At 41.0% G+C, this 27,008-nt stretch overlaps 1 protein-coding gene across 10 annotated transcripts in view; it reads left to right on the top strand.

Annotated features, from left to right (window-relative positions):
• Positions 1-27,008, top strand: part of FHL2 (four and a half LIM domains 2) — a 111,987-nt gene that overhangs the window by 27,579 nt on the left and 57,400 nt on the right. For 3 of the 10 annotated variants that reach the window (XM_029604861.1, XM_029604857.1, XM_029604856.1), the window contains exon 1: positions 11,314-11,487. The exons of 4 other annotated variants lie outside the window; for them this stretch is intronic. The gene's annotated coding sequence lies outside the window, so the exon portion shown is untranslated. Of the gene's footprint in view, positions 1-11,313; positions 11,488-11,648; positions 11,902-27,008 lie in introns of those variants that run through there. 3 more of the 10 variants (XM_029604852.1, XM_029604858.1, XM_029604853.1) reach the window with 3 other exon arrangements.

Raw genomic sequence — 27,008 nt, 5'->3', positions numbered from 1 at the left:
TTATCCATAAGAAGTGGAGCTGTCCTCAAATAGATCTAATGGAGACTTGTCAAAACGCTAAAACGTTTCAGTTTTTCAGTCAGCGGAGAGAATACTGAGTCAAGGATGTCGATGCTCTGGTTGTCCCTTGGCTTCAGGAGATTCTACTTTGTTTTTCCTCCTTGGCCTCTAGTAGGCAAGGTGTTGCGTTGGATAGAGAAACATCCAGATGACATAATTTTGGTGGTGCTGGAGTGGCCCTACCGGCCTTGGTTCTCAATATAATCAACTCGGCCATGGACAGACTGCTATGCTTTGGCCATCTAGCGGATCTTCTTTGTCTGTGCCCCATATTTTCGGACTATGCAGCATACTTTTATCTAGCAGCCTGGCTTTTGAGAGGCGGAGATTGAGATGCAGGGGGCATCTTGAAGCAGTTATTACTACTCTGTTACAGGCTAGGCAAAAGTCTATATCTCTTTCGTATGTGTGGGTCTGGAAGGATTTTGAGACCTGGTGTATCGCTAATAGGGTACAAGCTCTCAAAGCTACAGTGTCTCATATTTTGTCTTTTCTTCAGGAGGGTTTGGTCAAGGGTTTGGCCTTTAACTCTCTTAGGGTCCATGTGGCTGCTCTGGGTTGTCTTCGAGGTAAGATAGAGGGGTCTCCCCTGTCCATTCATCCTAATGTAATTTGGTTTCTCCAGGAGGCAAAGAATTTATGCCCTCCAGTAAGGAGAGTTTGTCCATCCTGGAACCTTAATCTTGTTCTCAGAGGATTTTGTGAGGCTCCCTTTAAACCATTCAGGAGAGCTACTCTTAAGGATTTGACCCTTAAGCTCATTTTCCTTGTGGCCATATGTTCATCTAGAAGAATTTCAGAGCTACAGGCATTGTCTTGCCAGGATCCCTTCCTGTAGATTTCGGACTCGGGGGTGTCTATGCGTACAATACCTTCTTTCTTGCCTAAGGTGGTCTCAGAATTTCATGTGAATCAAACGGTGGAGCTTAAGCTTGGACATGTGGAGAGCCTTGTTGAGGTATCTCAAGGTGACTAATGACTTTAGAAGGTCGGATCACCTGTTTGTTTTGTGGAGCTGTTCAAAATGAGGTTGTCAAGCATCTAAGATCACTATTGCACATTGGCTTAAGGAGGTCATTGGTTAGATATAAATAGCTAAGGGTCATCTGGTTCCTGATGGCCTGAGAGCCCATTTAATGAGCTCTCAGGCAGCCTCATGGACGGAGGCTCAGCAAGTTTCTCCAAGAGATTTGCAGGGCAGTGATGTGGAAGTCTCTGCACACTTTCACAAGGCACTATTGTTTGGATGTTGTGGATCTGGCGTCCAGGTCCTTTGGTGAGTGTTTTGCGAGAGACTCTCCAGGTCCCACCCTAGTTAGGGAGCTTAGGTACATCCCAGGAGTCTGGACTTATCTGGGTACACACAGAGAAAGGAAAATTGGTTCTTACCTGCTAATTTTCGTTCCTGTAGTACCACAGATCAGTCCAGAACCCACCCAATCTATTATATTCATCTAAATGCAAATAGTCACTTCCTTTAGAAATGAGTGCTAGAGTTGCACTAACTTCAATGAAAAAACAAACCCAACATAACGTTATGTTTCGAGAAGCGAGAGGCTCTGCATCAGGGGTTCATTTTTTTCTGCGCTATAAGAATTTTTTCAACAAAAGTTAACAATTGCCACTAAATGCTGGACATCATGGCAGTTCAGAACCCTTGATGCAGAGCCTCTCTCGTCTCAAAACATAATGTTATGTCGGGATTGGTTTTTCATTGAAGTTGGCGCAACTCTAGCAGTCATCTTTAAAGGAAGTGACTGTTTTTATTGGCATTATAAAATTTTAAAAATTTATTTGGATTATGTTTTGCAGACCGATGATTATACATGACCCGTCTTATATGTGGAAGCTGAAATACTTGCTCCAACATTTTGGGTGTTATGACAGTCTTTGTTATTATGCCTTATGATGTCTGTCTAACAAGAAATTTGCAAACTTTGAATGTGCAATATTGCTTTATTTTCATTAAATGCATTCACATTTTTCACTCCCTTTTCATTTGTGATTCCTGAATGTAACTCGCCTGAGCTTCACGTGAAAAGTCATGAACTAAATCTAATAGAATGTAACTATTTATTTTTATTTATATGTCCAGATCTAATTTGGATAAGCCTACTGCAATGGAGAAAATTAATTTAGTTATTAAATCCCTAAATATCAGAAGCTCCTAGACAAGATGGTGTTACCAATGAATTTTAACACATTCAAATTCATGTGCCACAAATTTCTTCAGAATGACTTATGACATCTTTCCATAAAGCACTTATAATATTAGTGGAAACAGAGACCGTCAATTGTCTCCGTTATAGATCTTAAATCTTTGCAAACAACTTGGCCATGCACTTCCCTTTGGTGTTGGGCCAATTTTGTGCATATTGATTAGACCATTTTTTGAAAGGCTATTTCTCAAATAATACTAGGCTTTTTTACCATCCACCATTTGGTCTGAGTATGATTTTTTTTTTAACGTTTCCAAAAATCTACACCTAGCCTAGTATCAGGGCAAAAATTGCTGTGGTGGGCCTCAACCTGGGGTTTGGTTGGTGAGAAGGTGGTACCTTGTACGTAGAACCACAGAAACTCAGACAACTGTTATCCTGGCACATCCAGACTGGTCCTCAGGAGTTCAAAAGGGATTGCTGGGAACACCATATTCTGGCAAATTTATGGCTATTGGAACCAAGCTAAATTGAGCCACTTGACCCAAAGAGATCAGTGAGTGCTCATACCTATCGGTGTACCTGTTCCTATAAGTAGAAAAGTTTTGTGAAATGTATATAACATTGTCAAGTATGATAAGTGAACCGGACTGGATCTTGGACCGTGTGTTTGTATACTCTTACAAATGAAAGTCAGGTTGCTGTTTTGGTTGCTGCTTAATCCCTTTCCGGTCCACCCCGAATATATTCATCAGTGAGCCTATTGTATTGTGTTTTCTCGTCCTGAAAGGTTAAATGCCGTTGACTAAACCTCTGCCTATACTCTAGAGGAGACTCATGATCTGCAGGAATGCCTCAACCTGACCACACCAGCCACCGTTCCCTCATCTTCTCCCGATCTCGGCCACCTTTAACATTTTCCTCACCTCTTCATTCCTCACCGTGTCACTTCCTGTTATCCCAAGCCTCCAGAACAGCATCTTCTTTTCAGTTACACCCAGTGCTGGTTCTTTCTTCCTCGTGCTCCAATACTCTGCTCCATACGCTGGCACTGGTCTTATCATCATCATCTTGTAAGATATTTCCTTTTATCCAGACCAGGATCCCTTTATCACAGGTAATGCCACTCAGTTCTCTTCACTTTAGCTATGCAGCTACGGCCCTCACGTTGATTTCTCTTACAACAGATCCACTTGCATTTATTGCTCCTTTCTTCTCAACAGTTCTTTAAGAAAACTGATAATGTTCTGATCCAGATCCTCTGAAAATATCAACACTCCTGAATTACTTAAAAAAAAAAAAAAAAGCATATAATTGCCCAAGCCGCATATGAAGATAATTTCTCAAGAGTTTTTCCAACGAAGGTGGTGGTTTTCAGAACGGTAGAATGATTCTTTTAGAAAACACATCATGAACCCTCCGAAAACACATTCTATCCATGTGCATACAGAAACATTGTTCATAATAACCCAATTATTGAAAGCATACGTCAGGTCTTGCAACATTTTGAACAAGCTTTGAGCATTAAAATTGGTGTATTTTCAGCAATTTACTATTCCAAACAGAAGTGTTAGATATTGAACATTGGGAATAAGATACTATTTTCAAAGCCATTTTTATGTGGGCAAAAGGTGATTCGTGCATGTAAATTAGCTGTCTAAAAATTGCCTTCCCTCAACACAGCTAAAAATAAGTGCAGTATTCCACAGAGTTTGTAATTGTAGCTGAGTTTAAGGAAGGTGTTACAGGGGCATGTTTGGGGCAGAACTGGAAAGCATGTGTCAAGTGCATTTTCAGTTCTGAGCATTATTCTCCAGACAAAATCTACCCCTACAGAAAGTGCAAACTTGTACCTGCAACATATTTCAAAGGGAAAGTACCCATGTATCTTCTCCCTGAAACTTGGTGCAGAGTCCACTGGTAAATTGTATGCACACACTTTGTCCCAAAGCAGATTAAAAACTCTCTCCCTCCTCCCAAAAAAATATTAATTATGAAGTGTTTATACATCTACAGTTGAAAAACTGTACCAGAAGATTTAGACCTTCAGTCTTGGTGAATCATTGGAAATGTATGAGTGCACGAATACATCTTTCTCTTGAAGATGAATTGCTTGCTCCTGGTTTTCACCACATTCAGCTCCAGATGTGTTGCATTGTGTGTGTGTGTGTGTGTGTGTGTGTGTGTGAGTGAGAACATGATTTAAATATCTCCTTGGAGTTATTTCTGGAAAAATTCTTTTAAGAATGCCAAATCAGCTGATCGTCACAGTCTCATTTTCTGGCTCATAGAGCCATATGGCACACAACCAACGTACAAATTCGGACTGAGACTCTCAATTGCTGCACTAGATTAGAGTGCATTTGACTTTGTTATTCAGAGATTTTTTTTTACTAATAACAATAATATGAATATCTTACAAGTCAGTAATGCTGAGATCTACAATTATACAAAGCACAATTTCTATAATCTTGGGCAACTGGAAGGACCCAAAACTGGTCAACATTCTTCTTTTGTGGAGTATGGAATATCTTAGCTATGATGAAGCAATAACAGCCAACATCCACCTCCCCCCCCCCCTAAAAAAAAGAGGAAGTTTGACTACATCTGGCTACTGTAACTTCCCGCATGCAACCCAGAATTTTCCTTGTTTATATCATTCATATGATTGCACAATGTGCTCTTTTTCTTGTTTTTTTAATAGTGCTCTAGTCGCTGTATAGTCCTGGAAAAAAAAATGGTGTCATCGTAGTCAGTGATACCACTTTTAAGGTACCAGAACAAATGTAGCACATGAACTTTTGAGACCCCCGGGGATCTCTTCTTCAGATGTGACTGAAGGTCAGAAGGCTGATATTAAAGATCATCTTAATTTCAGAAACATTTAATATTCGTCACATCTGACTTTTGGCATTAATGAGTAGCATATGGTTTAAGCAGTGTGTAATGCTGGTTAAGCGCTAGGCCTTCTTAAATCTCACGGCATATCTGTTATCAAGGCTTGTGCTCTACAGGTTTTGGCGTGAAGGGATGGTTTGCATTATTCTAAAAACAAACCCTCCGGCATGGGTTATGTTCTGATAACTGGCTAATATTATACAACAGGAAAAGCCTATCGGCTACCCAGAGGTCAAGCAAAATATGGAGGAAAAAATGGTTCCCAAACAAAGTGGTGATTTAGGAAATGCACAGGGTCAGTGGAAAAGTACTGGTATATTAAAGGCCGGATTTTTAACGGCCCACGCACATAAAACACAGGGGCTATGCGGGTGACTGGGCCTTGCACGCGCGCTGCACGCATTTTAAAAGGGACCCCAGCCGCACACGTAACCTCTTTTACGCGCACAAGAGCCGGGCCTCGGCAGATTGGCAGTCCAGGGGAGCAGGGCGGGGCAGGGCTAGAGGCACCCACTACGGCGGCCATGTGCCACTGTGCCGGGGGATCGTGTGCCAGCACGCGCAACTTTCTACAGCTTCTTTGCAGGAGCAAAAAAAAAGGTAAAACAAATGGGGGGGGGGGGGGGGGGGATGCTCTAGGATAGGGATAGGGGTGGGTAGAATAGGGGAAGGGAGGTTAGGGTAGAGGGTAGGAAAGTTCCCTCCCAGTCCACTCCTTAATTGGAACAGACTGGGAGGGAACTGGGCAAGGCCCTGATGTGTCGCTATGCACATGTGGACCAAATCAACCCCCTTGCACGTGCCGCTGCTGATTTTATAACACACATGCACTGGCGCGCGCATGTTATAAAAGCGCGTGACCATGGGTGCGCGCCGTTTAGCGTGCACACATGTGCGCGCGCATGCATTTTCTTAAAATCTACCCCTAAGGGTTTTCAGACCGCCACAAGTTAGGGGATAGACTCAGGAGTAGCATAAGGAAAAATATCTTCAAGGAAAGGTGACAGGTGGAGGGGACAGCCTCCCAGGGAACGTGGTAGAGGCAAAAGACTATCTGAATTTAGGAGAGCATGGGATAGGCACATTGGATCATTAGTTGAGGGAACTGAAGGTAAAGTTAAACTTCTAGCAGACTGTGGTATAGAACCGAAGAGGAAAATGTGCAGACTAGATGGGCCTTACAGTCTTTATCTCCTGTCAGATTCTGTGTTTCCATGCTTTGATCTGTCTGCATTTGGGAGATTTTTTTTTCCCCCTATGGTATAGTGTTTGCTTCCTTTCTAAATGTTTGGCAGCTTCCTAGCATGTGCATTTGATCAGGCTCCAGACTATCTGTCCCCACAAAAGCTGAGTGCACAACTCAGGAGACTAAGCTCACCAGCTGTGAGGAGGCAAAGCACCGGGACAGTAGCTCTAACTCAAAGCAATTCTAGAGGCATTTTGCAAGGAATTGATTTCAATAAATCCTTGCAATTTTCATGAAATTTGTCTTCATCAGCTTCCTAGTTGCTCACAAAGTCGGTTTCTCTGGAAGTCTGTTTCACTCTTTATCGTAGCTTCCATTCTTTATCTGGTTTTTTTAAAATCAGTTTTGCATTCCATTAAAACAAAAATATTTGAATATGATTAATTCCAAGAGCATTTTCTTATAAAAAAAAATGTGGCTTGTCAATTCATGTGTGTTGTCATGTGCTAGAATTTAAATCAAGAGCATCCCTGTGAAAGAATGTGGTCAAATTCCATGGTTGATATCTCAAAAGAAAAATTGCAACTTGTGTTTTTTCTTACCTGGTATTTTAATTTTGATTAAAGCAATGATAGTTCTCTTGGTAGCAGACTAGCAGACACTATTCTGTTATAACCTATATGATGTATACACGATATGATGTATAAACCGATATGATGTATACACGAATACCGGTACATAAAAACATTTAAATAAATAATTCAGTACTGCAAGATCTGTCACTTAATATAGATGTACTGGAAGAATTAATCAAAATATTAATGTCTTATTTTATTCTATCACTTCTTTTTTTGGACTTACTGTATTCCTCCATCATAAAATAAACTATCTTCAAAGTCAAAACTGAGTAGATTAATGCAAACAGAAGCACTGGTGTGCTTACTGACTCCTTATCAAGAGTGGGATTGCCAGATTTTCAGGAGAGGAAAACCAGGACTGGATCAACATATTGCATGCAGGGACTTGTAGTTCTGATTTCCTGTTGTACTGCCTAAGAAAAGCAAGATTACAAATCCATGTAGAGTATGCAGTGGGGTAAAAGCAGGGCTAGGTCAGTCTGCCCTGAAAGTATGGAGCCATTTGGCAACCCTAGCCGGGCTCTTGCTGATCCCAACCTATTAGCAAAGGCATGGCCCAGAAGTGCCCCCTCAACATACTGAACCACAACAAAAGTTGCAAAACTCAGATCTTAAAAAACGCTTTTCAAACCATGTTGCAAAATCCATGGAGGCAGCAAGTGAAAGATAAGACCTGCAGTCCGGACGTGTTTCAGCACAGATTTATCTGCATCTGGAATATTCTGCAACAAGTGCTGAGGAACCAGAATCCATTTGCCTATTGGTATACATCAATGCCATCGCATCACACTGTGCCTCTTTGGAACAACACTAGTCAGCCTCCATTTGTAAAATTTTGGGGAATGTGGCAGCAGTTGTAAACACCAAATGGATTCAAGGGCAGTTGAGTGTTGAGCACAAAACTGACTACAGACCTTGTTCAAATCTGACTGTGATGTTCAGAAGTTGTTTGGATTCTTTTTCATTGATGTAAACATCTGCCGTTTTCAAACTATCCACCAATGTCTGCATCAACGCAGAGAAGTTCCAGTCGAGCCTGAAAATGGGTCTTTACTTCTACAATCTGACTCGCAAAATAAGTTTTATTCCAGCTTTTTTCTTTTGCACAGAAGGGTAAAGTTAAGATGCAAAAATCCTGCAGCTTGTTGGGTGCTAAAAAAAAAAGGAAATGGTGCTGCAGTCTAAAACTTTTAATATGACCCACAAACATGAATGACAAATCATTCCCTATCGTGGGGGAGGGGTAGGAAAAGTTTCCTTTTCCATTCCCGTTTGGAGCCAGAAGTCTGACCTTTCTCCCAGCTCCTGAGATCAACTGATCTGTGTTTTGCTTCAGAGGTTTCTGTTTTTAAAGCGTGCCTCCGATTAAACCCAGCTGGCTACTATTAATCTCTGTCTCCCAGGCCAGGTAGGAGTTCTGGCCCACCCACACTCCAGAATATTGCCCCGGGGGGAACCTTTCAGAAATTCACAGGATACAGCCTGGATCATTTGCAAGTTATTCCCCCCCAGGAGCTTTACCGGCTGATTTGTGCTCTGAATTTCCTCTGAGGTTCTTCTTATTTTCCCCATTGATGGCTTTCTACACTCCATCGCACCATTTCTCATTAGGAATAAAAAAAAAAAAAAACCAACCTCTCAGCATCTTTTTAGGATGCCTGGCATTCTCTAAAGCAGTGGTTCTCAAGCCAGTCCCCTGGACACACCTAGCACTGCCTCCACTGCAAGCCGATGTCTCATGCATATTCATCGTGGATATCCTGAAAACCCGACTGGCTGGGTGCATTGAGAACCTCTGCTTTTGCTAGTCTAGAAAGCAATTCTCCCATACAGGAGTGCAGAAATTAAGTATTTATGATGGACTCTGGCACTTCCAGGTTAAAGCACATTAAGCTTTAACCCGTATTCTCTATTGTATTATTTTATAATTACTACCTGCCTCACCTTCTTTCCAGCTATTAAGCTTCCAAGTTCTTACTCCTTGTTGAATGTAACTTTGCCTTTTTCACCTCTATTGTTTCATTACTTTAGTTGTCGCTTCAGTTTATACCCTTGTTCAATGTAAACCGATCCGATCTGGTTATTACTATGAAGGTCGGTATAAAAAAGTGTTAAATAAATAAATAAATAAATAAAATATTTTTGTTATCATCCGAAATAAACTTAACTGTAGATTTAAAAAAACAACAACAAAGTAGCTGGGTAGAAAATGTATTTTGATAAGAAATGTTTCAGGATGCAAGCTTTTAGGACGACCTGTCATGCAAGAGAGATGTACAAGAGACTATTTTTCATTCTTTAAGAGTCTTTTTTGTTTGATTTGCAACTCATAAATTCTAGTAGCAAAGTAAAATACTTTCTGCACTCTTTTAGGGATGTGCTTTAGTTTGAAACAACATAGGCAATGTCAACAACATTGATTACATTGTTTCATGCTGTTTTATTTTTTAAATGAAATAATTTTTTTCTTGTTTTTAGTATACATTAAATCAAAATAGTGCACACTATCTCGAAATACCATGCACTACATCAAAACAGTGCACATGAACTCAGTGTACATTAACCCCAAATAGTGTGCATTAACAAGTATTTCTTGAAGTTAGTGCATATTATTTCAATTTCGCACACCATTTGAGCTGGTGCGCACTAATTTGATTTAATTCATGCTATTTGAGTTAGTGCGCAACAAAAAAAATTATAGAAAACAAAACTAAGAAAAACAAAATAAAAATGTTTTGCCATGCACCTCCCTACAGGGTGTGCTCAGGTTCCAAAAATACAGAGCTCGAACCACATTCCTATAGAGGTAATTTAGAGGCAAAACAGATGCATACATTTATCCATCTGTACCTAACATGTAATTTGTGAATTGAGGATATAAAAAGGGCCAGCGAAGAGGTATGTGGATTATTGCCACCCTAATATAGATAACATAGATAAGGGGATAATATGGGGCTACCTTCCCATGAGGGTGTCAGCCATGCAATGAGAATCAGGGAAGAGGTATGTGGATTATTGCCATGATAATATAGATATTAGGGTGGCAATTATCCACCTAGCTCTTCACTGACCCTCATTGCAAGGCTAATAGCCTCTTGGAAAGGTAGCCCCATCCCATTAATCATTTTCATCAACTACAATGGCAACACCCCCTTAAATATTACAAAGCAACTGGCAGTCACTAAAAGCTGACTGATAAGTGACCCAGTAGCAGGGTAAAATGGATACATTAATTTTACTTTTATTTACGTGGTGCTTTTGATCAGAGCAGAAATAGATGGAAAAATACTATGGGGGGCAGCAATCTTGTTGATGAGAAGAGGGCTCTTCAATAAGCCAAGATGAGTTAGGCAAAGTCAACTATATTCCAATATTAATCTATTTCTAGAGGGCTGTCATCAGTATCCACACACAGCACAGTAACCTATCCCAGAACTGAACTTTAAGTAGTGGGTGAGGTATAGATTAAAGCCTCAAGCCTTGTAGGAAATTGCCCAGGTACCAGAACATCTCGATATAACGTCTTAGACACGCATGCACATGTTGCCACTTTTTCTGTCACCTCACTATGCTTCTGGTCAGAAGTGCTACTGTTATTACACCTCAGTGGGCGAATGCGTTTACGAACCGGTAGCCTCCCCGATTGGAGAAGGAAGCCATGTTTTTCTTTTCCCGCCTTTCCCCAGCTCGCCTCCATCCCTGCAGGATCTCTATTTATTTATTTATTTATTTATTATTTATCACTTTTTTTTTATACCGAGGTTCAGGTAACAGAGTTACTTATCGCTCCGGTTTACATTCCAACAGGTAATAAATAATGACGATAATATGTTATTATTATTATTATTATTATGCTCTACAGGCAGGGCCGGCCGGCGCTCGGACCCTCCTTTCAGGGCAAGGGTCCGAGCACACGCACCGCGAGGCCGGAGGGATGAGCTCCTCCGTTCCACTGGGGCGAAGGGCAACCGCAGAGAAGAGATTTAGGAACATTTTTATGTGGATGATAGTAAGGCATTCCTTCTGGAAATTCGCATTGCATCGATTCCACAGAGATTTTAAGGCAGGGTTAAAAATACAAGGGGGAGGGCAGCGGATACAGGCGATTGTGAAGGGAACCTGACTATTTTTTTTTTTTTTAAATGATCCAGCTTGACACACACACGCACACACATATCTCTCTCTCTCTCTCTCTCTCTCCAGCCTCTGGAAGAGAGAAAGTGTCGTCTGCCAGCTGCAGCGAAGCCCAAAAAAAGAGCGTCTCGGCTGCTTTTTGTCTCCTTATATGGTAAAATGATAGGAGGGGGTTTCGGGAGGTTGTGAGAGAGAGCGCGCGCCCCCCCCCCGCGTGCTGGCTTCCAAGCAGAGGAGAGAGAGAGAGCGCGAGGACACGGGCGGCCTCGCGCGCCTCTGGCAGGCAGGAGCCGTTCCCGCCCAGCCGCAGCTGGCCAGCTGTGCGCGCGAGCAGGGCCCGGCGCCTTCCCCCTTTGCCTGGCATTTCTTGCTCGGCTTGCCGGGAGCGCCGGACTGTGTCAGCTGCCGAGCGGTGAGTAAGACATTTCCTTTTTATCTCTCTCTCTCTCTCCCCATTGCACTGGATACACTATTTTTTTTTCTTCTTCTTTGTTGAAAGAGTATGGTGCCGAGGATTGATCCTGAACAGGTGCTGTGGGGGAGCCACATGCTTCTTTTATTCCACCTTTCAGAGCAGATCACATTCAGGTGCTTGCAGGACAGTATTTCCCTGCTCCCCAGAGGGCTCATAATCCAAGTTTGTAGCTGAGGCAATGGAGCAGTCGGGATTTAAACATTGGCTTCCTCGGTTCAGAGCCCACTGCTCAAACCACTAGGATCCAAGAGCAAGGAAGGTCGAAGCCCCCCCCAAGAAAAGGCATGGCCAGAATGTCATCCTCCTGGACGTAAATAAGATCATTATCGGGGAAGGGAACAGGTCGGCAAGGTGAGGACGTTTCGTTGTTGCCGTGATTATTCTGCACTAACAATCTGACAAGTCCACCGGAGCCCATAGCAAAGCAGAAAGCTTTTTCTTAAAAAAAAAAAAAAAAACCCCCTCCATCTCAGTCTTTTCTATTGCTTATAACAGTGAAACTACTTGTTCTGCAGAGCAAGTAAAATAAGTGAGCGCCAGCGGTGTCTCCCTCACTTGTTTTGCCAAAACTCCAAATCCAATGTAAGAATTAGCAGTGGTTAGTTAGTTATTTAGTTAGTTATTTGAGGTTTTTTTTCTCTACCGGCATTCGCGAAGGGAATCGCATGATGCCGGTTTACAATTAACAAGGAGTGATAACGATAAAACATTAACAAGTGCTAAAAGAAGAGAAAAAAACGGCAGTTACAATAAAACAGGGACATAATGCAACTTGGAACAGAGGAAAAGGCGATGGTAATTTAACAGTGGAGAATAAATGGGTACGCCTGCCAGTTTAAAAGAGATTGTAAAATTGATGGGTTGTCAAAATTGTTGATTATCCTGTAGGGTGATCTGAGTTAATTAAATTGATTTTAGTATATGAAATAGTTACATAAAACATACCTTTTTTTTTTCTAAGATTTTTTCTTGCTTTTCTGGAACTTTAAATACACAATTTTGGTTTCTAAAACAATTCTAAATTATTTTGGGGGGGGGTTTTTGTCAAAAAAATATGAATGTGTTTTCTATTTTCCCCTTACAACCGATGATTTGTATAAACCAAGTACAAGTCAATGCTCCTCATCTGCAGTAATTGCAGCAGGAAGCAGGTGGCACAGGGCAGATGCACTTTCCTGTGGCTAGGACTAGACCTAGTTGACTACTGCATGTGGGTCAGAAGGCCATGCAAGCAATAGCAAGAGGGAGTGGGGCTAGTGTTATAATAACCACATGCCCCTAGGTGAGGTGATTCTTTAAATCTTCAGTGCCCACAAAAAAAAAGTGTGATTGCTATTCTGTGACCGACAATTCTTGGACAGCATTAGGGATCTTGCATCTGTTTAGAAACCTAAAACCAGAAAGGTAAGGGGGGGAGATGGAATATGGAATGCATTGCTTTTGGTATTAATGCATAACTTTGGGGTCTCGGGGGGGGGGGGGGGCGCAGTTAACCTTTTAGATGAGAACTGAGGCAGGGTTCTTACTTCAGCCCCTTCGCTTCATGCTGCAGGAGGAGAAGTTGTATGCCCAAACCTCCCTTTCCAGTCACAGAATTAAAGGCATTGGGTTTCTTTGCTCCAGTGTTGACTCGCACAAAAAGGGATTTTGGGAACCCAGATGTTGAAGACTTGTTTTTAGAAGCAGGGTTGTTTTTCTTCCTCTGCAGTTTTTAGTGGTGTGGAATTAAAGTCCCACAGATTCCTTCCATGCTTTTCCTTCAGTAAGTCAGGTGACCCCCATGAGGAAGGTCTCTAAAATAATCTCTCACTACTTGGAACTTATGTTATCTTTTCTTTTTTTATATATGATTCTTTTGCTTCATTTAACCCTGAGGGGGTCTGGTTGGTCACTACTCCCTTCCTGACTTGTTCTAGTCTCTCTTTCTCTCTTTCCATGACGTATTTCTCCTAGAGAGTTTCAAGAACTAAAGGGCCTCATTTACTAAGCATTTTTTCCCATAGACACAGCGGGGGAGAAAAGCCTTAGTAAATCTGGTCCTAAATGTGCTGTATTCTGGGAAGAGGGACTTGCTTCCGTAATCTCTGTTGCTTCACCTATGGGTACTTCTTTGTTTTTGTTTATTTTTTTGAGGAAAGTTGCATAGGCTCCAGAGAGAGTGTGGTTACTTTTTTGCTTCTCTGCAGAATCTTTTTTTTTTTTTTTTTATTCTGATCTACTACATAGAAAACTGTAGATGGCAGTCAACGATATTACCATTATATCTCCAATGTACAAAAGCAAATAGACTGTACGAACCCACCATTTGTAGGGTGTGGATAACAAGCACAATAGTAGTGCTGCACAGTTAGCACTAAAGCAAACCATTGTAGTGATTTACATATTTTCTCAGTTTATGTGCAAATGAAGAGGTCCAATTGAATGCAATAGTACTGATACATACTTTTTATAAATCAGTTTTTATAATATTATAGTGCTAGAGAAACATTACTTATTTGAATACATCTTTCTGAAAATGAGGTCCTTTGCTGTGCAAATTCTTAAACTATAAGGGGGTCATTTTCTAAAGCTTATCGCGTACGATAGCTTGCTAGGGGCGGAGTTGGGTGGGCGAGGGGAGGAGTCGGGGCGTCGTCGGGGTGGACTTTGCGATGTCTTCGCTGGCGGCGATAAGGTATGAAACGTTATCATCGCCAGCAGTGCACCCAATAGCAAGCACCACCTTTCACGATAGCGCTATTGGGTGCGAAGGCCGGCAGCGATAACACCGCTATTGGGAGCGATGGCTGCCGGCTTTCGCAGGCCCGCCCCCCCCCCCTTCGCCTCCCCCCGTTTTCGCTGGATTCACTATTCTGCGGTAGAATGGTGAATCCAGGCCTAAGCTCTCTTTCTAGGGCAATCTCCATGATAGAGATTCACCCCCTGCTTGACTTAACTGTCTCATGAGCATATTTATGAGGTTAACACTTGAGGCCATGAAGGGATGATAAATCCTGTTGATAGTGGCAAAGAGATGGGAACATTACCAGTTTATGCCTCTTTGCATCAGGCCTTCAAAAATCAACTGATACGTAGTTTTGCATTTATTTTATAATCTTATCTTTTTTTTTAACTCGGTGTTTTAATATATATTCAGTTTCTTAATTTAAGACAGAGTACATCACAGTTGAATTTTGATGTTAAAGAGTCTTGTGCTGTTGGCTTATATGTAAACAGTCTTTTTTTATACTTAAAAAACAGCTTTACCTAGGCTAAAAATGATACTCACTTCTCTCAGAAAGGGAAAATATTGAGCAATTTTGTGAAGGCTACAATTTTACTAGAAAAACCCAGTAGAGATCCCTTACAAGTTCACAACTACAGTCCATCTCATTATTAAATGTAGATCACAAGATATACACTAAAGTTTTAGCAATCAGGTTGAACTCTGTACTAAGGAACTTGATTCATCTAGACCCAAGTTGGTTTTATGAAGGGTAGACCAATCTATGATAATTCTCAAATATTTTATGATCTTATCATAGTTGCCAAATCTCAAAAGAATCAAATAATGGCAATGTTTCATGCTGAAAAAGCATTTGACCGTGTTGAATGGGTCTACATGTTTAGAGTACTTAAATGGTTTGGTTTTGGATAGTATTTTACTAAATATACAGGGGTATTCCACAATCAAGAATTTTAGCCAATGGCATTTACTCTAATACTTTTACCTTTAAGCAGAGGAACAAGGCAGGGATGTCTTTTATTTATTTATTTATTTATTTATTTATTTATTTAGAATTTTTATATACTGACATTCTTGATAAAAATATCAAATCATATCGGTTTCCATTGAAACTGAACAGTTGCAGCTATGGCGTTACATTGAAACAAGTAGACAAATCATTAAATAACAGGTGAATATAGAATAGAATTTATCGCCACTATTTAATTTATTTATTTAAAAGTTTTTATATACCGCACAATAAGGCATTTATATGTCCGTCTAGGCGGTTTACAAGAATACAAACATAATTTAAAATAAAAAGCAAAATTAACACAATTAAAATACATACATTAAGATTTAGACTCTGGTAGTATTATATTCATAGTAATATATAACTGAGATTATTATGTTCTATAGGCGCTATTAAACAGGTAACTTTTCAGCGTTTTTTTAAAACTCTTTGTGATTTGGTAACAATCGGATTTGTTCGGGAAGAGAGTTCCACAACTCTTATTATTATTATTCATTACAACTCTTGAACTGCTTCTGCTCACTATCCAACAAAATGAGAGAATTGTCAGTCCCATTAGGTGATCGAGAGTATAAGGCTGCTGCCTATGCTGATGACATACTGTTATTTCTATCTCATCCTGAAGACACCCTTAGGGCCGGATTTTAATATGTACGCCCGATTTTATAACTTGCATGCGCAGTCACGCGCATGTTACAAAAATCTGGGGTTGGCGCACGCAACGGGGTGCACAATAGTGCACCTTGCGCACGCTGAGCCCTTGGGAAGCCCTGCTGGCTTTCCCCATTCCCTCTGCCCTTCCCCTCCCTTCCCCTACCTAAACCCCCCCCAACCTTTATTTTATGTTGCACCTGCCTCTGGGCAGGCGTAGGTTGTATGCACCGGCCCAGTGGCCGTATGGAGGTCTCTGGCCATGCCCCGGACCGCCCCTGCCCCACTCCTTTTTTCAAGCCCCGGGACATATGTGCGTCCTTTGGCTTTATGCGCACCGCCGGATCTTTTGAAAATAGGCCCGGCGTGCGTAGGGCTTTTAAAATCTTCCCCTTAATGAATTGCTAAATTTAATGCAAGAATTTTCTACATTCTCCAGTGAACTGGGATAAAACTGAACTTATGCCACTTAATACTTTGTGTGTCCAATCCTCTATTCTTGATTTAAATATTAAGTGGTTCTCTAATGGTTTCAAATATTTAGGGGTGATGTTTAAGTCAGACATTGATTTCACACTCGAAGCTTTGTTGTCAATCACAAAGATTCTAGAAGGGACAACTCAAATCCTAGGTATTGTCCCCCTCTCTTTTTTCTAAAACATTCTATGCCAAGATAGATAAAAATGTTAATATTGTTTTTGTTTAGAAAGAAACCCCCTCAAATAGCGTTACAAAAGTTGAAGCAAGATAAAGGAAAAGGTGAAATTGGATTCCCAGACTTTTAAAAATATCATCATGGATTTCAATGGCTTTTAAACGATGATGATCTACATTATATACCAAACTGGCTAACTCTTGAAAAGAGTATGTCGCACCATTACCGTTAGCTTAGTGCCTGAGATGAAAATTTTCCACTCAGTTAAGAATGCTCCAAATTTAAATGTGACATACTTGGTCCTAGGTGCCATAGATGGTTTATTGAATGGAACCCAAGCCAACATTCTCCAATATGGTACAATTCGCTCTTACTTATTAATGGAAAGATAATCAACTGGGTTAAATAGCAAGCTAAGGGAATTTGGTCACGTCAACATATTGTGGAATCATACGGCCTTTTGAAGGGCTTACCCAAAGATTTCAGTTGCCTCAATCTCAGGTATATAAATGGATACAATTAAGGCTCCATATAGAACAGAGTCTCAAAATGAAAGATACATTACCCGAAAATCCGGAGCTCTATTCTCTGTCTAAAATTCAACTTTGGTGGTCATGTAGCATCCAAATTCTGTAAGATTCTCCATAACTCCTTTGCCTCCCAGTGTTCAGGACTAGAGGGAGTTTGGGAGAAGGAACTGTCACTAGAGAGGGGAAATTTTAACTGGGAAAATTATTGGGTGCATATTAAGAGAATTCCATACTCAGCCAGTCTTACACAGTCTTTATATTTTTTAATGCATGGGGCTTTTTGGACACGATGAAATTGTATAGAGCATCCATGCAGAACTCTGGTAATTACTGGCACTGTAAGCAAATAGGAGGCACCTTACAGCATATGCTATATGATTGCATTAAGATACGACCTTTTTGGATTCATGTATGGGAACAAATTTAAATTTTTCCACTATCTATACCTATAACATATAAAATAATAATTTTGTGGTCCCATGCTATTAATAGGACACTTACCATCAACCAGAGGAAATTATTAGACATTCTCCTAGCATGTGCCCTGCAAATGATTCTGAATAATTGGAAAAATAGTGACCTCAAGTAGTACTTATTGTTGGAATACTATATCTATGGTGCATAAATGTGAAATGCAGTAGCTATAAAATTGAATTAAAAGAAACAAGTTTACATAATCTAGAAACCCTTGTTAGATTATCTAAATTCCTAAAAATAATTTTGAAATCTCCTTGTCCAAATTTTGTAATAGATGGTTATGATTATTTGTAATCTCCTATATTTTTTGTTTTGTGTTTTCTTGTTGATGAACTGTTACATTTTCAATAAAATATTAAAACTTAAAACTCTTCAAAAAGAAAAACAGTTATACCTTGGTTCTAGAGGCATAAACACATGGGTCTGGCACTAATTTATGAAGGTGACCAATTCTCAAATGTTGTTTTGAGGGACATTTTTTATGGTAAGAAGATTTGTCAAAGTTCCACAGAAATTACAAACTGGTTAAAAAACAGGAAATAGAGAGTAGGATTAAATGGTCAATTTTCTCAGTGGAAAAGGGTAAACAGTGGAGTGCCTCAGGGATCTGTACTTGGACCAGTACTTTTCAATATAAGAACATGCCATACTGGGTTAGACCAAGGGTCCATCAAGCCCAGCATCCTGTTTCCAACAGTGGCCAATCAGGGCCATAAGAACCTGGCAAGTACCCAAAACCGAAGTCTATTCCATGTTGCACTAACCACATCCTCTGGCAACAAATTCCAGAGCTTAACTTTCCACTATTTTTCCTGGCACTGAAGTCAGGCTAACCGGTCTGTAGTTTCCTGGATCGCCCCTGGAGCCCTTTTTAAATATTGGGGTTTCATTAGCTATTCTCCAGTCTTCAGGTACAATGGATGATTTTAATGATAGGTTACAAATTTTTACTAATAGGTCTGAAATTTAATTTTTTAGTTCCTTCAGAACTCTAGGGTGTATACCATCTGGTCCAGGTGATTTACTACTCTTCAGTTTGTCAGTCAGGTCTACCACATCTTCTAGGTTCACCGTGATTTGGTTCAGTCCATCTGAATCATTACCCATGAAAACCTTCTCCAGTATGGGTACCTCCCCAACATCCTCTTCAGTAAACATCAAAGCAAAGAAATCATTTAATCTTTCCACGATGGCCTTATCTTCTCTAAGTGCCCCTTTAACTCCTCAATCATCGAACGGTCCAACTGACTCCCTCACAGGCTTTCTGCTTCGGATATATTTTTAAAAGTTTTTACTGTGAGTTTTGCCTCTACGGCCAACTTCTTTTCAAATTCTCTCTTAGCCTGTCTTATCAATGTCTTACATTTAACTTGCCAACGTTTATGCATTATCCTATTTTCTTCTGTTCGATCCTTCTTCCAATTTTGATCTGGAAAGTAATACGTTGAGTGAGGTTATCAAATTTGCGGATGATACAAAATTATTCAGAGTAGTTAAATCACAAATGGATTGTGATACATTACAGCAGGACCTTGCAAGACTGGAAGATTATGCATCCAAATGGCAGATGAAATTTAATATTGACAAGTGCAAGGTGTTGCATATAGGGAAAAAATAGCCGTTGATGTAATTACACGATGTTAGGTTCCATATTAGGAGCTACCACCCAGGAAAAAGATCTAGGCATCATAGTGGATAATACTTTGAAATCGACAGCTCAGTGTGCTGCAGCAGTCAAAAAAGCAAACAGAATGTTAGGAATTATTAGGAAGGGAATGGTTAATAAAACGGAAAATGTCATAATGACTGTATCGCTCCATGGTGAGAACGCACCTTGAATACTGTGTACAATTCTGGTCGCCGCATCTTAAAAAAGATATAGTTGCGATAGAGAAGGTACAGAGAAGGGCAACTAAAATGATAAAGGGGATGGAACTGCTCCCCTATGAGGAACGGCTGAAGTGGTTAGGGCTGTTCAGCTTGGAGAAGAGACGGCTGAGGGGGGATATGATAGAGGTCTTTAAAATCATGAGAAGTCTTGAACGAGTAGATATGAATCGATTATTTATACTTTCGGATAATAGAAGAACTAAGGGGGTCATTTATCAAAATGTGGTAAGGTGTTTTTGCATGCGATAGGCCTTTTAGACATGTGAAAACCTTGAGAGAGAGAGAGAGAGAGAGAGAGAGAGAGAGAGAGAGAGAGAGAGAGAGAGAGAGACTGGCCATGATAGCATGTCCCATACATAAGTATTTATATCCCTAGGATAGGCCCACCTAGTAACTCGAGGTGGGGATTAGATAAGGGTGTAGGGGGTTAGGGGCCACTGTCACATTCTACATGAGACGTACGAACAGAACAGTGGTCTCTTGTGAAGATTAGCTGGCCTTCGGAGTGAGGAAACTCACTCCAAGATGAGATTTGGCCAAGGGTCTCTCAGCCTAGCTTGATGTTACCCAGGTAGAGAGTCCATCAAGGTAGGTTGAGAGACCCTTGCCCAAATCTCATCTTGGAGTGAGTTACCTCACTCCGAAGGCCAGCTAATCTTCACAAGAGACCACTGTTCTGTTCGTACGTCTCATGTAGAATGTGACAGTGGCCCCTAACCCCCTACACCCTTATCTAATCCCCACCTCGAGTTACTAGGTGGGCCTATCCTAGGGATATAAATACTTATGTATGGGACATGCTATCATGGCCAGGCTCTCTCTCTCTCTCTCTCCCCCCCCCTTGAAAACCGGTAACACATGCGGTACTTACTGCATTTTGATAAATGAACCCCTAAGTTAGCAAGTAGCACATGTTAAGACTAATTGGAGAAAATTCTTTTTCACTCAACACACAGTTAAGCTCTGGAATTTTTTGCCAGAGGGTGTGGTTAGTGCAGTTAGTATAGCTGTGTTTAAAAAAGGATTGGATAAGTTCTTGGAGAAGTCCATTAACTGCTATTAATCAAGTGGACTTAGGGCATGGCCTCTGCTATTACTAGCATCAGTAGATGGGATCTTCTTGGTGTTTGGGGGCTTGCCAGTTCTTGTGGCTTGGTTTGACCTCTGTTGGAAACAGAATGCTGAGCTTGATGGACCCTTGGTCTGACCCAGCATCGCAAGTTCTTATGTTCTTAATTCACTGGAATGGATGGATTTCTCTGCAGGAAAGAGTAGAAAAAAACCCCTCTGTCATTTTAAAGCAAAATGAAAATTGTTCCTCCATGTACAGGATAGTTGGTCAACTTTCATAAAGTTATTCAATTAAATATTCAGAAATCATATTGGTATGATGGATGTTGAAACAAATGTAGCACTTGCTGAACTTAATGATATCTTTCCTTCAAGCTCAGATGCAATATTGAGTAGACTGTCTAAGGGAGGATGAAAGTGTTAGCAGCATTATACTCCTAAATCCTTCTATTCTGATGTCTCTGAGCCTAGAAGTGCAAATTGTATATCAGAACCTTGAAAATAGATCAGATAACCAACCACCAAAGGTTGACTGATCTAGTCTTCTAACAAAACTAACTTTTAGACAGTCATGGTATTCTTAAGGTGCTCCTGGAAAAATGTCATTCAAAGAATGAGAAGCATTATACTGTTAAGTTATTGGAAAAAGAAATTATTTTCCAGTCAGTGCATAATAACTCTGAAGGCCATAATAAATCTTCATGCATTTGTTTTCCAATGAATAATATATCTATATTAGAATGGATATACGGTAGAAATTGAAGGATGGGCAGAGAATCAAATTTACTGTAACTGTACACCGCCTAGAGATTTTTTATATTAGGTGGTATATCAAATTGAATGACTGAGTACATAAATATACATTATTATGCAATTATTGGGAGTTTTTTGCCTGCTGTTTTTCTCCCGCTCTCCTGTTTAATCAGAATCGACATCTGTTGGGCTACAGCACTGAGCCTTCACTTGCAACTATCCAGTTGGAGGAGGGGGATTTCTCCCTGTTTTTTATATGCCCCTCCCAGCTCAGTCCAGCCATCACAGAGACAGTCTTCAACCCGGGGCCACAAATTGCAGCTCCATCTGGCTGGAGAATTCGGACAAAATGGCGCCTTGGGCAAGGGTTGCTTTCGGTATCCCCCTTTCCTTTCAGGCTCCCAGGCTCACAGATTGACTCAAAAGAGTGATATGGCATCCCCCTCCTCAACCCGTTGCCCCGGGCAGTTGCCCATTTGCCTCCCCTTTGCTTCTACAACTGGGCTATTATGGACCCTAAGTGTGGTCAATAGGTATCATCAGTTGAGTGAGGGTCGAGATCCCCTCAGCAATGGACTGTGAAGGCTGCCTCCACAGCATTGCCAGCCCTGTCTGGCCTAGGGAGCAGAAGCCTAGCCTGGGAATTGAACTTGAGTCTTCTGCAGCACTACCACAAGCCACTGGGCTAGTTCCATCACCTGCTTTAAAGTCCCATAATCCAGAACTGTAGCCAGCCCATTTGGAACCTATGGCCAAGTGAAAAAGTGTGCCCTCCCCATGAACACAACATACCACACCACAAGGTGGGAGCCTCTGTTAAATGTAGGAGGCTTTAATTTCTATTTTTAATTTTAACCCAGTAGTATACTCCTGCTCCTTTGTGTTTTCAGTTCAATTGGACCCAGTATGGGGATCCCGGCACCATGAGCCTTATGTGGAATGCAAAATTGCATAAAGATTACAACTCATAACTATCAAAAGATTACCAGATAAGACAAATATTTATATACATCCATGCTTCAAATATTCACCATATTTAAATTAGGTTTCTAATGCTGGAATAATAAGCATGGAAAATAATTGTATCTGTATTTTATGGAGAGATCAGAAGATTTAATATCAGACATATCCAATGTACCTAATGTAAGAAGCTGGGCGACTGCTCACAAAGTTTCTTTTTGAAAGTCTGGGGGTACACCCACAGACTTTGCACCTGCTATCATAAAGCACATGCGGGAATTTCAAAATTAAATCCCAGCACGCTGCTTGCCAGTTACACCCTAACCCTTAAAACCTTGCGCCACGCTCCAGTCACACTCTCCCCACAGAGAATTAAAAATTATTCATTTAGAATACACGAAAAAGAACATTCAAAGTAGTCTTCTGAGTCAAAAATAGCACACACAACATGTGTATTATATTTACACTCTCTGCTGTGGTGCCAAACCTGCAAAAAAAAAGAATCTTGGATCCCACATAGTATTAAGCCAATCATAACGCGTGTTTGGCCCTGAGAATGCTATGAGTAAACTGAATTACAATACCATACAGTAAACCTACTGTACCAAAACAGCACTAACTGCCAGCACTCAAAAAGTAACAACACTGCAAAATATTACACCAGGTCCTGGAACACCAATACACCTTCTATTAGGAAAACAGAACAAGCCAATCTACTACAGATTTCTATACAGAAACAACAAGCTAGAAGAATCCCTTACCTCAGTCACACATTCAGAATACAAAGACTCTCAAATACAGAATAAAGAGACTATAAAATATAAATAGAAACATGCAGACAAAATCTGAACTGGAAACTACAACAAGCCAGACTCTGTAGGTAGTGTAACAATAGAAAAACAGAAAAATCACTATTCATCATAAAAACAAATTAAAATCAATAAATATAAAATATCATAATAGTAAAACCATACTAATAATAAATATTTCAAAACAGCTGATGAATAGAACATACAATAATTATAAAATTATAAAACCTTTCCAAACATCAAATTATTTCAAAACAGCAGCACATCAAATAACACCCAATATTTAAAAAATGTAAGAATTAAAAAAAAAAAAAAACAACTTTCACTTTTCATACCTGGGAACTTGATTTCCAGATGCCCTGATATTTATCATAGATTAACAGGGGAAAGTAGGGGATTGTTGCACCCAAATTCTCTATTTTCCAGGCTTGATCTCTGCTATGCTCAATCTCACGTGCATGCACGCACACATACTCTCTGCTGCACTTAATCTCTCTCTCTCTCACACACACACACACATATGCATGGGCACATGCTCTCTGCCACATTCAGTCTCATGCATAAGAATATAAGAACATAAGAAATTGCCATGTTGGGTCAGACCAAGGGTCCATCAAGCCCAGCATCCTGTTTCCAACAGAGGCCAAACCAGGCCACAAGAACCTGGCAATCACCCAAACACTAAGAAGATCCCATGCTACTGATGCAATTAATAGCAGTGGCCATTCCCTAAGTAAACTTGATTAACAGCCGTTAATGGACTTCTCCTCCAAGAACTTATCCAAACCTTTTTTGAACCCAGCTATACTAACTGCACTAACCACATCCTCTGGCAACAAATTCCAGAGCTTTATTGTGCGTTGAGTGAAAAAGAAGTTTCTCCGATTAGTCTTAAATGTGCTACTTACTAACTTCATGGAATGCCCCCTAGTCCTTCTATTATTCGAAAGTGTAAATAACCGAGTCACATCTACTCGTTCAAGACCTCTCATGATCTTAAAGATCTCTATCATATCCCCCCTCAGCACGTACACACACACACTTGATCAGTGTCATACACACATACTTGCTCTCTGCAGTGCTTAATCACATGCACACACATTCTTTTTCATATTCAATCGCACAAATGCTCTCTGTGTGCCATGCTCAATCACACATGCACAAACACCTCTCTCATTTCCTCCCTCTGGAAGCACAAGGAGCAGAGCAGCAGCCTCCAGTCCCAGAGCCCTCCTAGCCTCAAGTCTGCCCTGCTCTTGACTGAAGCTTACATCTTTTGGCCGGCGGGCCATGCTGTTCCTCCTGCTTCTGACTGCAGGGGGAGGAGTGAAAAACAATTACTCTGGTGGCCCCCGTGGCCCGTGCTGTTCCTTCTGCTGCTGAGGGCCAGGTGGAAGACGCACATGACTGATTGCAGAGGAAGGCGTGTCCTGTGCAAGCTGCCTCGGCTGAGTGGTAGCGTTTTGTATGTTGTGTTCTGACGGCATTTTCCTGCCTCCCTCTCCAAAGAGGACGCTGAGGGGAGGGGAACACACCATGAGCAGACTGAGCATCCTCTCTCAGCTGCGGCAGAGTTTAGAGGACCAAGGTTTTTTATCGGGAGAAGGGAAGGCAATTTGTAAGCCACACTGTGAATGGCGCTCCATGGTGGCTGGCATCTATGGCCATGTCTGCCATAGGCTAGCTATGGCCCTGCCATAATCTTTAGTCAGGTTTTATAAATGGAATTTATAAATGCCAGACTGTAATCTTCTTGTCCCGTGGCATGTGAGATAAGTAGTCTTAATTTGATAACATACACATATATGCAAAAAGCATTTCATTTGCATGCATTTGTGATTCCAGGTAATTATTATGAATATGTTTATTGATTGAGCTCCCATGTCAAATGACGACCATATTTCAGATATTCAGGTATCTGCACACATGGGATGAAAAATATGCTTAATGTACGTAGTAGAACAGTGCCAGAAAGCTGTTCATCATCCACAGCAGCATGCATCATTCAAGCATCACTTAGATATCTGGTTGTTCACTTGCCAGCAACACCACCAGAGCAAATTGCAAAATAGTGAATAATGCAGTCAGTGTTCTTATGCACTCTGGGTTTGATTCTGCCAAATTTAGGGGGCAGGCTGGCGGAGTTGGTGGAAATAAGAAAATATTAAGAGATATTTGGGGTTTTGAACTTAAAAAAAAAAAAGTATTTTCAGGGTTTCCTTCACATTCAGCAGGTACGCACAAGTATCTGTGCTACCTAATGGGAGTGGCCTCAGCTCTGCCCCTAACACCTTCAGGTCTTTTCTATCAAATTGTGCACTATGTGACTGCCTCTCCAGGAAACACTTTCACTTTTACGTGACGCTGGAGAAAACCCCCCTTATCTGTTTGCATCTTGTGTAGTGTTTTGCATTTAGTCTTTTCTCTGCACTTTGTTTCTTTCTCCCAGATCTTCTCACGTTTTTCTTCCACACCCTTGTTTCATCCCAGCTGTGCCTCATCGTTTCCCCCTTTTCCTTCTGTGTTTCTCTCCAGTCCTATGTCTAAGTGCATAACCTAGAGGGTGGCGCCCTCAACTACTTTAATTTTCACACCGTGGTGACTGTTGTGCTGCCTTTTCCCTTGTTTCATCCCCTTTTTCTGTTTTCCCCCTCTCATTTTTATAAAGCCATTACCAAAACAAGGTGACTCTTACTCCAGTACGCCTCCCCCCCCCCTCCAAGTTTACTGCCTCTTCTACCCCTTCTTCTCTCTTGCCAGCTTTCTTTTATCCCCATTGTGCTGTTTCTGCTCCCCTTTACCTCTGTTTCCCCTTCCCCTCATTTTCCTAGAACCCTTACCCAGAATGGCGCCCTCCCTCCTTCACTGTCCCACCTGCTTCCTCTTCTCTACCTTACCGCACACGTTTGGCCGCAGTCTCTTCCGGCCCTGCATGGCTGTCTTCCAGCTGTGGCAGGATGGCTTTGCCACGACTTCTCAGGTTTCTCTTTGGACTGCAGTGCCAGCAGCCCCTTTTCTTCTCTTTGGCCGTGAGCGACCGGCCCACCAGGGGAAGCCCAATTCCCCCCTGATAGGGCAATCTTCCCCCCCCCCCCCCCCCCCCCATTTTCAGATTCTAAGAGCAGGCATAATAAAGTCAGGGTGAGGCGGCTGTGGCAGGAAGGTTTCAGGCGGGCAATTTTGCCACCTTCAAAATCTTGCCACCTGAAGCGGCCGCCTCACCCTGCCTCATTATAGAACCGCCCCTGGCCAGGGTGGTAAAGTGTGCAAATGCTTTTGCAAATGTTAACATAAGCCATTTATTTCCTGTGTGTTAACAGAGCTTTTAATGTGCATAAATTTAAATTGCAAGAGTTTTAATGCAAAAACTATGCTAATGAGTTAATGAAATGCAGAACTTTGCAAGACAACTCATTACCTAGTAGCACAGCAAAAGAGTAAGCATGCTAATTGATTCGCAGATAATGCAAAATACTTCACTGCAGGGAAGTGTAGTTAACTTTTTGCGATAACATCCATGCTTAAAGTGCATGCATAGCATACTATATCATTTGCCTCATTAACATGTCATTATCCATTAGTACAGGCACATTAATGGCTGATGTTAATGCAGTTTGGTACATTGGCCCCTTCGGGCTTTATTCAATAAAGAATAGACAAAAAAACCTTTTGAATAAAGTTGAAGGAGGATAGTTTTCAAATTATAGGTGTGCATATGGCCTCCCAGAGATGTACATTAGTACCTTCTAACACGTGCATATCAGGTACACGCGTATTATAAAATACATGTATTTCTACCCCGCAATACACGTGAATATATATGCTTTCATATTAATACGCATTGAGAACACGTATTTCATTGCTTTGAAAGCACTTACTTTTCCTACAAATTTTAAAAATATACATGCATATATTTTACTCACGA

Source organism: Rhinatrema bivittatum, chromosome 5 (genome assembly GCF_901001135.1).
Source record: "Rhinatrema bivittatum chromosome 5, aRhiBiv1.1, whole genome shotgun sequence".
Lineage (NCBI taxonomy): Eukaryota > Metazoa > Chordata > Amphibia > Gymnophiona > Rhinatrematidae > Rhinatrema > Rhinatrema bivittatum.
The sequence above is the reverse complement of the archived record's forward strand: the minus strand, read 5'-3'. Positions and strand labels throughout refer to the sequence as shown.